This window comes from Mercenaria mercenaria, chromosome 1 (assembly GCF_021730395.1).
Source record: "Mercenaria mercenaria strain notata chromosome 1, MADL_Memer_1, whole genome shotgun sequence".
In the NCBI taxonomy this organism is placed as follows: Eukaryota; Metazoa; Mollusca; class Bivalvia; order Venerida; family Veneridae; genus Mercenaria; species Mercenaria mercenaria.
The window spans coordinates 32,457,234-32,473,936 of NC_069361.1; positions in this window are offsets into that span (position 1 = coordinate 32,457,234).

Consider the following 16,703-nt stretch of genomic DNA (forward strand, 5'->3'; position numbering starts at 1 on the left):
GTTATAACGCAGTGAGTAAAATACCCATTTAATGTGTTTAACGAGGTATGATAAGAAAAATCAAATATGCTCTCGCCTTTCAAAGTTGATGACACGGTAACCATACCCTTTCAACTTTTTAAATAATTACGCTTCTCATTGATAAAAAATCATGTTAACAGTATCTGTGTCTCATGATCCATGAACAAACAAAGGTATGATAAAAATAATGTTTTCTTTTTAAAGACCAACTTTTACAGCGATATTATTTCGGTCTATGAAAAGCAGGTGCGTTTTCTCTAAGAATGCCAGTGTGCGGGAGTTCAAAAAAGGAAACGCCGTTTGATTTCTTTACTTTTTTAAAACTTTGTAATTTTGTAATGCGGTATACCTGAAAGGATCAAATATTAAAAGTTTCACACATAAACTGACACCTTTTCAAAAGTGATATGTTTCCTGTCAATAATTATACCAGCTGTCTGACTTATTTTTGACTATAATTTAAAATGTATGTATGTAGCGAGATACTTTATGTGTATAAGTTACTAAAATAGAATTATGTTCTGTTCTGTTTCTGTTCTGCTCTTATTGTTGTGAAAGCTGCCGTAATGTCCGAACTTTGTCTAGTGTTTGGCTCACATATCATAATTTTTGTCGATAAGGTTAGAAAATTGTATCTAAGTTCGGCAGATTACAAGACTTAATTGGCTGTGATGCTATTTTCTCACCACTGGAGTAATTAAAAATAAATTAAATAATTAAATAGTTACTTTGTTAGGTTAACTAGAGACCACACTAATTCAAGCTAGGTACCTTTATCAGCCCATGTCTTTGAGAACATATTCACACATGTTTTGATGTCATTAAACAACGTAATATTTTATAACTATTTATATACTCAGAATGGAGAACGGAGCGTCTTCAAAATGGGTTCAATCCCCAAATGCAAGTTTTATTGAATACATTGAAGGTGAAAATAGACATCTAAAGGTAGACTGACTTGATTTAAACATATTTTATTCCTTCCTTTTTATGACAACATATACAACGTACATATACAGAAAATATACAAAACATTCTAAGAAAGGTAAAAGGGTTGGACCACAAGTTCATATAACATTAGTAATTTGGTCCGTCCCCGAAGGTATATTTAAAGGAAAATTTTATATTATAGATTGCATTGTATTCTTATAAAAATGACAAAATGTAATTGGAAGAGAACAAAGTTAAGCGAAATGAATAACAACAATGTTGGAGAATAAGTAGAATGATTTAACTGTAAAAATTAAAAGAAAGCTAGATAGTGGTAATATAAGAAGAGAGAGAGTCCAGAGTGTTCCAAGGGTCGTAACTTGATGTGTGGGGTACAACTGCGTTAAGTTTATATACTAAAGTAATACGGCAGCAATCAGATTTCTTAATGAAAACGATTTGTATGTTTGATATATTTTTGTACTTCTAAAAATATTAGTGAATTTTCTTCTTCAGTATAATTTTCATCTCCAAACAAAAGAGTACGCGTATTCAATGGATGAAAGATACGTAGACTGACATCAGTCGTTAGATTCATAAAATGTAAAGCACTTGGCCATAAAATCAATCCTCTCTGATACTACTTTCTGAATAAATTTACAATATCTCTTGCCTCTGTCGAGATGAGCCTAGAGAGGAAATGTTTTTTTTTTCTGAGAAAATATGAGTGTCAGTATAAAGAAATTAATATTATTACAGATTATTTGATCTCAACAGACTTTGTAAGTCTACTCTAAAGGCTGAGCTTTCAGATAAATTTCAGATACTCAAGCCAGCTGGAAAGAAAGCTTTATAACGTTATTGAATAACAAAGACCCTGCATATCTGCGGTGAGATATACTAATAGTATAGTTAGAATTTCTGATCTTCTTTGCCAGATCGTAGCGGAGAACTCGAAAAATCACATTTATCTATCACTAAATCGCACTTACTGGTCATACTTGCGCTAATGTTGTTTGACATATGGACTACATTTTATCATTCAGGAGGTGAGATGAGTGAAGAGGAGTGGCAAAAGAGTACGGAGGAGTTGAAAATGAGTATAGAGGAGTACAAATATGTAGATGAGGACTTTGCAGAAGAAACTGTTGCGTTAAGGGCCATACACTGCAAATGAGCCCTCTGTGTTAAAAATAACATGTAGCTTGTGTTGGGTGACGGCAATTATACATTCTATCCGCAAATGTCATCTCCAGCATACCCTGAGACGCGTCTGATGTGCTGCTGCGACATAAAAACTGCAATTAACACGCTCTCCCATCTAAATAAGTTTATGGTCTAACTGTCACTGATCACTGAGGAGATGAGAGGATATGGGAGAAGTGAGAGAAATGGAGTACGAATGAATTACATTCGGGTTAACGGCTTGGCATTTCGTGTAAGAGAGGTTCGGTTACAATATACTTATACTTCGCATTCAGTTACGCATGACATCCGCAATTAACATCTTCAGTCTATATGGAGTAGCATTATTTAATGATATTCCATAAACGAAAAACGTAGCATTTAACGATAAACACTTGGACAACTTTTTCTTTAAGGTCAGTGCGTGATTGCATATCAAGTAGAAAACACCTAAAGTTTAACAAGAAATATCTTTAAAAATGATGGTCGGCGAATTGTAATAAGGAAAGAAGTTTATAAATTTTTCATCTAACATTCATCTTTCATCTAACATTTTTCAAATTGCAAAACTAAACACCGCACTTTAACAATTTAAATGGTTCTCTTTCAATTTTTCGCAAAGGTTTCGTAGGGTTGCAATTTTGTTTCGTATATCCTTAGACGAATAATTACAGCAGTAGTTCGATGAAGATTCATAAAGCGGTTCATGAGAAGAGGTCATTAAACGTGTATATTTTTAGCTAAATTGGTCCCTATTCCCATTTGTAACAAAATAGCAGGAGACCTTACGATATTGTTACACATCGAGTTTGATAAAAATCCATTACATTTTAGTGGTTAATGCGAAGAAAGGCATATCTACTTTTAGCTATAGTGGTCCCTAATAGGGCCCAAGTTCCTATATAAATAAATTTGGAAGAGGACCTTATAATGATGCTCCAGGCCAAGTATGACAAAGATCCACCAAGCTGTTCATGAGACGCTGTATAAAGGCATTTCTAGTTTTAGCTCTAGCAGCCCCTAAAAGGGGTCAAATGTCCCAGCTCAACAAAGTTGGCTGCGGGCCTTATATTTATTTCTAAAATAGGCCAACTGATCCCGCTTTAACAAATGCATATTCGCTATTCGTGAATCTTTGGACAATGACGTCACACCTATAAAAAGTGAAGGTCAAGCAAAACATACAATTGTTATTATTTCAATATTTCTGTTTCATAAGCAAAGGACTTCGGACACTATCATATGCTTCTAGCCAACATTTTGAAGGCAAAATTCTCATTAAGTATTTAAACAATACCCAAATTGTTTCGAGTCAATGATAAAGCAATGTGTTAGTTAACTTATTACAGCAGAAACTGGTTTGTATCTGTTCCTATCAAAATGTTTTTCTTATTTTATCTAGGCCAGGGTATATTTTCTTGAAAAAAATAAAATGTTTAATTTCCGTAAAAATATAATGTCATCACTTTACGGAAGTTTTAAATATATGAATATCAGTCGAATAAAGTGACAAAATCATTTTATTAAAGGAAAAAATAACATTTTAAGAATAAAATCTTACAAATAAATAAAAAATAGAACAATATTTTTGCAAACAATCTGTACTTGATTTATCTATTTTAAGTTATTTAAGTACATGGACATGTCTGTATAGTTCTGTTATAAGTGATGGCAGATAATTGTGGGCTACATAACATTAATACTAAGAAAATGGAGTCATCTTATCAAGGCCGTAGGGTTGGTTCTTATTTTGGATAAGTACCAGTGGCACATATAACATATGAGCCGCGCCATGAGAAAACCAACAGATGGCATAAATACGGCTAGACGCGGAAACGAACTAAAAGGTCCAGTCGAGTTTCAGGTGGATTTTTTATGTAGCGATTTGGATACATTTTTATTACATGTTTAAGCCAAATGAGCCGTGCCATGAGAAAATCAACATAGTGCAATTGCGACCAGCATGGATCCAGACCAGCCTGCGCATCTGTGCAGACTAGTCAAGATCAATGCTGTTCGCTAACGGTTGGTCTAATTCCGATAGGCTTTGAAAGCGAACAGCATGGATTCTGACCAGACTGCGCAGATGCGCAGGCTAGTCTGGAACCATGCTGGCCGCAAAGCCACTATGTTGGTTTTCTCATGACACGGCTCATTTGGCTTAAACATGTAATAAAAATGTATCCAGGTCGCTGCATAAAAATCCACCTGAAACTCGGCTGGATCTTTTAGTTCGTTTTCGCGTCTAGCCGCATTTATATATGCCATCTGCATGGAAAGCGACTTGACACATCACTTTCGTGGCATCACACTGAATGTGAAACCGTCACTTATATGTAAAAAAAACAAACAAAGACAAGTATCAAATAGGGAATGCCACGCACCAAAAACGCAGCCTCCCCAAAACCAAACCCACAGCACGCAAACGTGCACTCCACGCACACACACGCACACGCACACGCGCGCGCGCACGCACAAAGCCAACACATGAGGACAAAACGAACATGAAGCTACTGTTCTTGACCTATGCGTCACAGGCATATCAATGCCAAGCGTTATTTCTGTTGGTTAGACTATAGTCAGGATCAGATTATCTGCTGTGCACATATTGCCTCTTTTTTTTTTTTTTTTTTTTTCTTTTTGGTGTTTAGGCCTAGTCCGCCGCAAAGAACAGTCTTCAATTCAGTTTTCACAGAAGGAAGAACATGAAGTAATGAATGCGTGTGATATTTAGTATGTGTCTAAAAGAAAACGCACAGAAGAAGATGAAAAAATAAAGAAATGAAAAATATATGAGAAATACAAAAAATAATAAAAACTAAATGGAAAACAAATTACATCCTCATCGCTAGTGGCGTGCGCGTCGCGAGGGGTGGGGTGGGGGGCATTCAGAAGATTACCTGGTGTGTTGCAAGTATGTTAAATCACGCATTTGTCAATCTACTGCAACAAACAACCAGGATATGCCAATGAAAATTTAACCCAACGAATAATAATGAATTCACAGTATTTGCTTCTTTCACTACTTTACATGTATAACATGCCTATGTGTACCCTTTCAAATATTTGTATAGTATTTAAGTTACAAACAGATGTAAAAATATGTGACTATCAATTTATTAAAAATGAATATAAAAAATATTGGTTACTTTACATTTGGGAACACCCTGTAGTTATATTTTTTGTTTAAAAGTACTGTTCCACCCCTTGCAGCAACACAATAGTCACAGAAAATGTGTATAATTAATATCTACATATGCTGGCCAAATATGGTTTTGATGCACGGGTGGGAACAATGTTGTATAAATCAAAACACTTTTCATATCTATGTAACAGGGTACGTAGTTCTATTTAGAACAAAAATCACTGTTGTATGAAACAAATATTGAAAATTTGAATTTAAGAAATAATCTCAAATATGTATTTTGATGGTATATGTAATTAAATACTTATTTCTTAGTAGTTTATTTTTCACTCTTGGAGTAGGCAAATTCATATAGAAAGTGTCCGAAGTCCTTTTGACCGCATAAGCAAAGTTTGACCGTAGTTATATCACATAGATAAACTGTATGCAACGTACCTTCATTTCAGTGTAAAATGAGATTCAGTCATTATATAGCATATATATAATGAAACAGATTTCAACTGAGTTCAATACTTGCATACAATACTAAAAAAAAATATTCATATAACAAATCAGTTAAATAATTTGTAACAAATATATCAAAGCAAACAAGTACTCATTTTAATATGCAAACTGAATAAGTCACAAAAGCAAGAAACCTTTTCATATACAGACGACAATTCAATTATAACAAGGAAAATCTTTTAAAAAGCACTTCTCTACATAAAAGACTCTTATCACACTCTTATTCATGTGATACGCAGACCGTATTCAGCTCTTTCTTTAATTTGATATATGTTGGTATTTGAACAGGTTTTTATCATATTTATTATTTTGAGATATATCAATATTCTTGCTAAATATACTGAGCCAAAGTTGGCTTTAAAACTGTGAGCAACGTCGTTTAGGATAAACGCTTTGTCGACATTTCACTCAGCGTAGCACAGTCAACAGAGTGAAAGAAATCGACACTCTCGTCCAATCAGGCAGAGTGTTGCATAAATCTTCCGTTTTGATAAATTATCTATAATGCGTTATCAAGTAGTTTGATTGGCAAACTGAAGTCACGTGGCATAGGAAAACGAAAATGAATTTAGACGGCGTCGCCGAAAAAATAAAATGGATATTTTCCATAAACCGGAAAACTTAAAGCGGAGACGAGAGTATAAACGGAGAGTATCTCTGTCAAGTAATGCACCGAGTGCCGAATTGTATCTAAGGATGGTCCTTCCAGCAGAGCAGACGGCAGCCATAGTTAAGCGTATGCTTACATGTCAGCTGAAAACTAATCCGACAGCCATCGATCTTGATTCCAAGCGAATAAAAGACACCAATGAAAAAAGAAAGCGCAAATTTTTCAGAGTAAAGTTTGACGGTAGTATCAACAAGAGTTGTAAGAAACCAAAGCATGAAACGCTTTCTACAGGAAAAAAGCTAAAGAAGCAGAATGTGATAGAACCTGAAAACATCACTACGGTTGGTCAGGTATTTAACTGATTGCCTACCTGACTCCCTCTCATTAAGCGTTTGGACGTTAAAGGCGATGCTTGAATGCGATATTTGCTTCAAAGCTTTTGGAAGATGGGATAATATGTTACGACATAAAAAGTCAGTGCATTCGGACGTCGACTCGGATGACGATGCAATGTCGGACACTGATTTACAAGAAGATATTTTTGGACCTATAAACGAAACTGAATCCGATTTCAGCGATGATGATATGTCTGTAACCTCTGAGGACTCTCTACATATTGATCCTTGGCAAGAGATTTTGGAAGAAACATTCAAGAAAAATGAATCGCATTATGAAGCGGAAGTCAACGAACAAATGGAGGAAGATGCAGAAATCAGTGAAAGCGAAGCGGGGGAAAATGTCTACGAGGATATAAAGTCCACCTACAGAAAAGCCATGATGAATATTTTTGGTAGAAAACTGGTCTTGTTCGACGCTATGAAGAAAGATCCTATCTATAAAGCGATACAGAAAACAGTTAATCGTCTCATTTCAACAGAACACTACGAACCGGAGGAGGCTTTGAAATACGCCATTCTGAAGCGAAGATATCTTTTTGATAAAGTGCTGGCCAGGTTTGACATTCCCGGCGTTGACGGAGACGAAGACGAAGATACTGAAAGCACAGACGATACTAACTGAGAGTGTTACCATACGACTGTCGGTTGTTCTTTTCAACTCAACATAAAAATGAAGCAAGGGGAAGACAAGGTTATATTTCAATGTGTAAAATGTCGCTATTTCTTCTTTGCCTGGAGAAACCTTTTACATCATTTACGAGTATGGCATACGACGGATTATTACCTCAACACATGTGTATGTTGTGCTCATACGTTCCATGAACGTAGGACGTTTTTAAACTATTTAAAACACAGTCTAGGAACAGAACTTGGGCAATAAAGCCCTTTTAAGTTGTCGAAAGGGCTAGTTGATTGGACCATTCAAGCTCTGCCACTTCAGCTGCGACCGCGGATTATATCAACTGCACAAAGCTACACATCTGAAATGGAACGGTCGCGAGTATTTCGGGAATTAAACTTTCTGAGAGCCTTGAATAACGCTGGGCCTGGTACAAGACGACAGTTAATACAGTCAATAACTTTAAGACAAATACAAGCTGTTTCTGAAGTCTTCAAAAGATTAAGCCAACGTTCTATCACTATATTACCGCGAGACGTTCCAACGTTCGAGAATGAAAGACAGCTCATCAGAACGCTAGCTGCGAGTCGAGTCAACCGTCGGAGAAAAAAGAATTTGTTATTGCGATACCATTCACTGTTACCTAGAGCACTTAGAATGACGTATGTGTACCAGGTAATTGCCGGTGAAGTGAGTGACGCGATCAGAAGAGGAGAAGACTAATAACTGAATGGACTCTTGCTGTTAAATTAGACGTTACAATAGTAGTTTGATGTTTGTGCATTTCTTTAAGAACATTTTTTATGAAGTCTTGGAAGCTGCAGAGTTTTATACAGAAGAAAATGATATGACCGACGGTATGGATCATATTGCTTATAGTGTGAAAAATATATTCTCAACAAGTGTAAATCGGCTGCTTATATCTAAGAACAAATCTTACCAAAATCTCTGAAGCTTCAGAGTTTAACACAGGAAAGCTTATTCTGAATAACGCTATGGATCATATTGTATTGTAAGACCTCATTTTGTGAAACACTACTGTCAACAAGTATAATTCGACTGTCTTTACTTTATTTCTATAGACATATTCGTTCATTTGTTGCAAATATATGTCTGAATTTTACAAAATTCATGCTTTCATAGAACAAAAATTGTGAATTTATTTGGTTAATCAATATTAATAAATATATATAAAGCACCCAATTGTCTTGACTTTTCGTTCTCCCGGTTAAACAAACAATCATTCTTATCAGTGTTAAGCTTAACCTCATTTTTCTACATTATATGAATTAAGAACAAGGTCCGCTAATGATAGCAGTAGAACAGGATGTTAGACTCATAGAGATATAAAAACCGGATGTAAAGTACAATGTAGTGTAAATGTATACCCATGTATAAATATAATCGAATACACATTATGCGTGCTAGACCCTTTTTTCCTTCACAACACACTGTTCACGTTACAGTTACTGAAAGCTGGATTATAGAGCGAAAATAGGACATAAAACTAACCAAACAACAAGGCGTTCATTTCTTTAAAATCTTAAATAAGTTTGATGGGAAATGATCGATTCTTTGGTCGAAACGACGATGCATGTATTTGTTGTTTATAGAACAAACGTTTGTCTGAAATAAAATAAATCTTATTTTCCGGTTTAAAAACAATGTCAACAATAAACAAATATCATCCCATTTAAAGGTACAATCAAAACAAAGTCAATGAGCAGCGCAATTTACTAATAACGTTATGATTTATTCAGTCCCACTCACATTGTTCCGGGTTCCATCTTCAATTATATTCTATTGACTTCTTTGCTTGTACGCTTTTCTCTCATATCATCCATTTTTAGATTTACCCATATTTCAGATGTTTCAAAAAGATCTGTCATAAGCTTTAAGGAATGTGAGATTGGAAGTCTACCATACCCATGAACAGACTCAATCAAACCGAGTCTGCAATTTTCACTATTTAACTTGTTCTCGGTGCTTTCGAGGGATCTACTTTCCAGATTGTATTTACTTCACAACAGCGGGTGTTAAGTGCTGTGTGGCGGCCGTAAAAAGTCGCCCCGACTTCATCTCAGTGTTGTTATATTTTCTGGTCCTTCGGGATCATTGATTTCAACACATTTAGATTTGAAGATTGAATACTGCTTAAGCCGGTGCTAGGGGGCGTGGGCAGTGTTGCGTTTTCCATTACTGCCCATGAACAGACTCAATCAAACCGAGTCTGCAATTTTCACTATTTGTCTTGTTCTCGGTGCTTCCGAGGGATCTACTTTCCAGATTTTATTTACTTCACAACAGCGGGTGTTAAGTGCTGTGTGGCGGCCGTAAAAAGTCGCCCCGACTTCATCTCAGTGTTGTTATATTTTCTGGTCCTTCGGGATCATTGATTTCAACTCATTTAGATTTGAAGATTGAATACTGCTTAAGCCGGTGCTAGGGGGCGTGGGCAGTGTTGCGTTTTCCGTTACTGCCCATGAACAGACTCAATCAAACCGAGTCTGCAATTTTCACTATTTGCCTTGTTCTCGGTGCTTCCGAGGGATCTACTTTCCAGATTTTATTTCATTCTATGCTATTTTGTGACGTGACGGGTGTCTTTCTGTAGTCGCCTGGTTCCTGTAGATGATTCATCTGTTTTTGCGGGTTTTTTTTCGAGTTTGGCAGATATATTACATCTAATCGATAAGGACAGGGATAAGTTTACTTTTTTGTAAGTAACCATAACTTTTCATTCATATTATTTAATGCTTAAGTAAATATGTTGCTCAACTGGCTAGAAGTCCAACCGATGTTATTATTTCATAATTAATACATTCGTTTTTCACCTACCAATCTATTAAGTATTACTTTAACACAAAAGTATGATAACTTATGATATCGCAGACGGTTTTTGTTCGCGATGTTTTACACACATTTACCTAAAGGACTTTATGAACTGGCTTTCATCTTATGTTATACCTGACATACCCTGTTTGATTTAACACGGTTGTTAAGTTGTTTCTTAGAGGCTTCCAGGAGCAAAAATTTAAAAAAGGCCATGACATAATTAAAGTCAAATACTGATTTTTTAAAATGTATAATATCATTTTTTCAAAATCTAATACTTTTTTTCTGTCTTTTAACGTTTCAAATCTGTTTAATGAAGGTAACAGTGGTCTAGTTTTTCTATAAGGTTAACGTCATAAATAAATAAAGTTTAGCAAACGAGATATTGATTAGATCCTTATGGTAATGTTTTTTCAAAAATGTACGAGGTTTATGTAGGTCATAAATTTCACAACTGAGAAAGATTATCTGACTCAGTTTGAATATTGGCTTTATTAAGCACACTCCTTTTCTGTTGTGTCGGCCACTCCTTTTTTAATATTTAATTAGTGTTATTGTCTTTTTTACATTATGATACATATCCCAAAAGTTTATTATGTAACAAAAAATATCAGAATATTTTTATAGTATAACACTGTGTCTTTTAAGATAACTTTATTTTCACAAACATAGTATTAATTCTGCATTTCAAAATAAACAATCATTATTGCTAAATAAAGCATTGCATTTTTGGTAATTATACCATTCCATTTGCATAGTGTTCACGGCTATGACACAAGTATAAATTAACAGCATTCCAGATTAATACTGCTAGCTTCCTTTCAGAATAAGCGCAGTAAGTCTGTTCTGACATTATATATCAAGTTACTATTTTGATACTCAGATATTCTTTTTTGCACTATAATTCCATTACTTGTATATTATTCGATGTACATTTACGTCACTGGGATTCCAAACTTGCGTTATTTGTAGTTTCCCATTATAAATCCTTGAATGCGGTATCAACGTTTTTGAAAACTGCGACAGCAACTCCGCATTTTAACATGTTTACATGACTCGAAATAGTTACGGTTGCTTTTCTCTTTTTCGCTATATACATATGCAGTTTCCCATTATAATTCCTTGAATGCGGTATCAGCGCTTTTGATCTCCATAGTTTAACAAAATAACTCCGTATGTAAATGTTCATAATAATTGAATATGTGAATGATCTAAATAATTCAATACATGAATGCTCTAAATAATTCCGTATGTAAATGTTCTAATAATTCCGCATATGAATGCTCTCTTAAGTAATTCCGTATGTGAATGCTCTAAATAATTCCGTATGTAAATGTTCAAAATAATTCCGCACATGAATGCTCTAAATAATTCCGTATGTGAATGTTCTAACTAATTCCGTTCATTACAAAAAGTCGTACCTTGAATCAAATCGTGTTCTAACATGAAGGAGAAAAGAAGGGCTTTTATAGGAACTTAAGCCTACGCATTTGTTCCAGAAGAATCATGCAGGAAAATGATTTGCAAGACTCATCATGGTGATTTGAGAAATAGGTGTGTTCTAGAAATAAGTCATTTAAGGACCGACATAGATTTTCTTTGTGCAGATGAAGTTTTTAACGCATCATGATTCTATTTGATGACATGTCATAGTAAAGAATGGCTAGCGATAAAAGGTCACGCGAGTAATTTTTTCAGTGATTCGTAAAGTATTATGATTCTAATATATTGTATCCTCAATTGAATAAGAATAAAAATAGGATCATGCTGACACAGACGTTACACCTGCTTTGTTTTAGCCTGCATGTGTAAGCAAATAAGGATGCAGCAATATGTTATCCCACTTAAAGCACGAAGTCAAGGTTTATGAACTTTGCACTTAATGACAACCTTAAATTATGATAAAACTCAAATGACTAAAGGGTGTCCTATATACAATATTGTGGGTGACAGCGATCTCACAATGTAGTCAGATAAAAAAAAAATACATCTAAAATTAAGTTACTCAACACCACGCACATTTTTATCAATGAGAAGCGTCCCAGTTTTTTAAAAGGTTGAAAGGGTATGGTTACCGTGTCATCAACTTTCAAAGGCGAGAGCATATTTGATTTTTTTTTATCATACCTCGTTAAACACCTTAAATGGATATTTTACTCACTGCGATATAACTAAAATTATGGATTAATAGTGTGTTGTTGATTTCTGTATTTTCTTATTTGCTATTATCATTTTCAATATTGATTCCATTTCAGTTTCAACAGTTTTTAAGTTTGTATTATGCTGTCATGTCGTGCTTAATTTTGACTGATCGACTGACTATTCCACTATTAGTAAATTTCTATTTATTATTAGTAAAGTTCACAATTATTAATGTTAACCTCGTTGACAAAAAGCGGAAAGATATCGAGTTACAAATTTTAAACGACCTTAAATAATTTCCCAGGCACTGTGATGTATAATAACCGTGTGCTTTTTGAATCATATTTTTGACTCGAGGGATTTCCCTTTTATGCAACGGAGAGCAAAAAAAAAAGAAAAAAAAGATTACCCCCCCACCCCCCAAAGTGAAGATTGCCCCGAGTTACACGTGTCTAGCACGAGTTTTAACACGTGCGCCACGTGCGCCACGTGCGATGATTGCTCCTGAAGAAGGCTCCACTCTAAATTACCCTACTAGTATCATGGATGATATGAATACTTTGGTTTAAAAGCCAAATATTAAATTCTAGTGAATTTTAGTAAACAATCTTCAGTATGGTATCATTAATATATTAATAATTTTATTTGAGTGATTATCTCCAAATGACGTTTGGGCCTCCACCCTCTACTCTGCAATTCGGAGGCCTGGTCCCCTTTTCCCTTACACTTTTGGAATGCATAGAATGGTCTTCAAAGTTTGGGACCAAACTGAATTGTAGGTCAACTCTTTTCAATCAGTCCCGAAACCAAAAAGCAAACCAGAGAAAAATCCCCGATTGCTGCCAAAGTCACAATCATTTACACTTAAAGTTATCTGCTGTTTAAATAGATTCATTCTTACCTTTTTACGTTTCCTCCTATAAACATGAAGTTTTGATGCCAGTTTGGGGATGAGGAAACGGATTGATTTTGTCCATCCCATACAATCAAGTTTCTGGCGGTCCCCCTGTCGCCCCCATACCCGATCTTACGCCTATGAGATGGTTTTTCGTTTTCGAAATGTGATTGTATTTTTACATTTTTTGTGTGATGATATACAGCAGTTGAATAAATAAAATCACACGCTTTCACCGAATATGGTATTCCATTTCATAAATTACAGTATTAGCCTTACAAGCTAGGTAGCTAAGACTTATTGAGTTACATGTTGAAATACTCATTAACCCTAGCTGATCCCAGCATCCTGCAGAAAATAGCAGAGATTTTCTGCAATGAAATATTCTAAGGGAAAGGAAATAATACGACATTTAACATCTTTACAAAATTACAACAACATAAATATGCATCGGTTTTGGGAATGCAATGCACGTTAGAATGGTATAAAGAAAAACTCATTTTCCCTCCAATCAAGATATTTATTTAAAAGAAAGTTTTCAAGAGGTATCACTTTATCTGCTAAAGTTGTAAAGTTGCATTGTAATAATAGTTGTTGAGGAAGTTTTATTCTTCTTATGACATACCGCCTTAGAAAACTGCATAATAAGAAGGTATATTATACTTTATTAGCATCTTTCATTTATTACTCATGTATACAAAAATTAAATGGTCTTGCACAGGTCACTTGAAAATAAAAGATACACTAGTATCTCTGCTGAAATTAATATATCTCATTTTGGTGAGGTACTCTATTATGGTAGTGCATGTACTGCCACTAAATCTAGAACAATCATTGGGAGAACTTATGCACGCAAATTTCGGTCAACCATACCAATGTTTTACTTTTGTCGGATTGCTTGAACTTAGAGCCCAAATAATACTGTTTCGACCTAAGTCAATACGACCGCTTAATCGGAACATTGATTTGTTTATTACCCTTATATTTACCATGTTTTACCAAATTTCGTTTTTTAAATCTATTCCCTGTTAACATGAAGTCATTGGGCCAACGACGGAAAACCGTCAAAGGATAATCGTTGTTGGGCCACTAGATTTAACAAAAACCCGGTCTTCCAGCTATAAACTGTAAGTAGAAGTGTTTTTTTTTTAAAATATTTTTTGATAAAGTTGTGGAATCTTATACAGAATTTCTTTTTATATCCTGTATGCATGTTATATCCATATGGCTAGAACATATGTTAAATACTTATATCTAAAGCTGGCGGATGGCACTTGTGTTGAGTTTTAAATTCTGTAATTATAATAACTCATTTCCTTGTTAATTCTAACATATTTTTCTCGGTTAAATACAGACAAAAATAAATTTCATACATTTTACGCAAGTTTATGTCCAGAGGGTTATGTGCATTTCTTTAGTTATTGTTATCAATTTGACGTAGACGGTTTAATCAATATTATGATTTTTGTTTTTTACAGGGTGCTGTTCAAGGGAGTAATAATGGAGTGCCTAGCACTGTGGTGCACAGGAAAAAATATATAAAAAGCTACAACTTCAGTGAGAAAAGAAAACAAACAGAACTTGGATATATAATGAATTAATATACAGACAGTAATTCACTTTAGTAGGATTTAATTAGTGACTGAAATAAGAAAAATATTTAGATTTATAAAAGACTGGAATCAATTTTTTACATGTTGTAGTGATGAAATATTCTGTTATAATTCTTCAGGAAAATTGCAAATAAACTTTAAATAAATGTTACATGTTATCAAAATCACAACTATTTGAAAATAAAACATGTATTAAACAATGCTTCTTTTAGTCTTTTTTTCAATTTCGTAATCGTTGGGATAGCGTTGGCATCCATCTTTGGCCAACAAAGAAACAGAGTTGGCCCAACGTTGGACAAACCGTGATAGATGAAAAAATGCTGTTGGCCCAATGGAGGACCAACGATGAGTGTAGGATACCAGTCGTTGGGCCAACGTTGCGCCAATTAGCAAAATGGCGTTTGGCCAATGTTGGATCAACCATGATAGACGAAAAAATGCTGTTGGCCCAATGGAGGGCCAACGATGAGTGTAGGAGATCAGTTGTTGGCCCAATGGAGGGCCAACAATGTGTGTAGGATACCAGTCGTTGGGCCAACGGTGTACCAACCGTTGGGCCAACGTTGCGCCAATTAGCAAAATGGCGTTGGGCCAACGTCGGAAATCTTCGTTGGGCCAACGAAGAGTCTGCCGTTGGCCCAACGTTGGGCCAACGCATGTCTGCTATCTGGGTTGTTTCCAGTTATCATCCATAATAAATCATAGTTATCATCAATAATAAATCATGATTTAATGGTATCTACCTTTTTTGCTTATCTCAACAAATATAACTGATACACACATCGCAGTAAGGCTTCTGACAAAACTGTTCCTGCTCTACTGCGCTTGTTCAACTAATAGACAATTGGTTCACACATGAAAATAATGAAGAGATAACTGGTGTTATATTTTTCTTATTAAATAAAGGCATTTCATCTAGCTGCTCGTGAAATTTTCATTAAAAAGTTAAATTACTATCATATGAAAACTAAAAAGAAAGGGGAGAATTCCCGGATGACACAACGATACACAACCCAAATAAAGACCATACTATTTTCAAACAATTATACAAAATAGTGCATATGAATTCCATTTTGTCTCGGTGAAAACAATATTTTGCAAGGGTTGGTATGTGATATATTTGAAGTAATAAGTGATGGCACCAGTAACTGGGAGGTTTGAACTTCTACATGCAACCCGCCTGGGCGTACCATGTTAGGATTTAAGCACTGGTATCGACTATAGGGATAAGATAGCCTCGAGGGAAGGGAGCAGTCATGGCTGCCTGAATTGCGCAAACCTTTTTTCTGACCACCAATGCATAAATCGTCTACAATATCATTGCGTTTTTGTACACTGTTCATTCTTTTCAAGAGATTGTAGATTCTACAAAAGTTCCCAATTTTATATACATTTTAAAAATAATATATATGATGTCTTTCAATTGTACTTAAATGCATTATTTTCGTCCATTATTCACATTCTATTTTTATGTTTAGTACAATCATGTATTTAACTAATATTTTCCTTGATATGATACTAAACTTTTCTTATCTGCTATAGTGCATTCAGATATTTCTCTGTCGTTGTGTCGTGGAGAAAATGAAGGAATCTTTTTTTATGCAAAAATTATCTGCCGCCGTTGAGTTTCGAGCCCACACGGCAAAAGTTCTAACGAACATAAGCATTATGCTTTACCTCTGAGCTAATTTGTGATTGGTATGAAATCTGGAAATAGTAAGAGTTTGACAATTTACAAAAATGTTGAATTCCCTATGCTTCATTTAAACCTATTTATACTTTAAAGTTATGTTTTTTTTAAACATC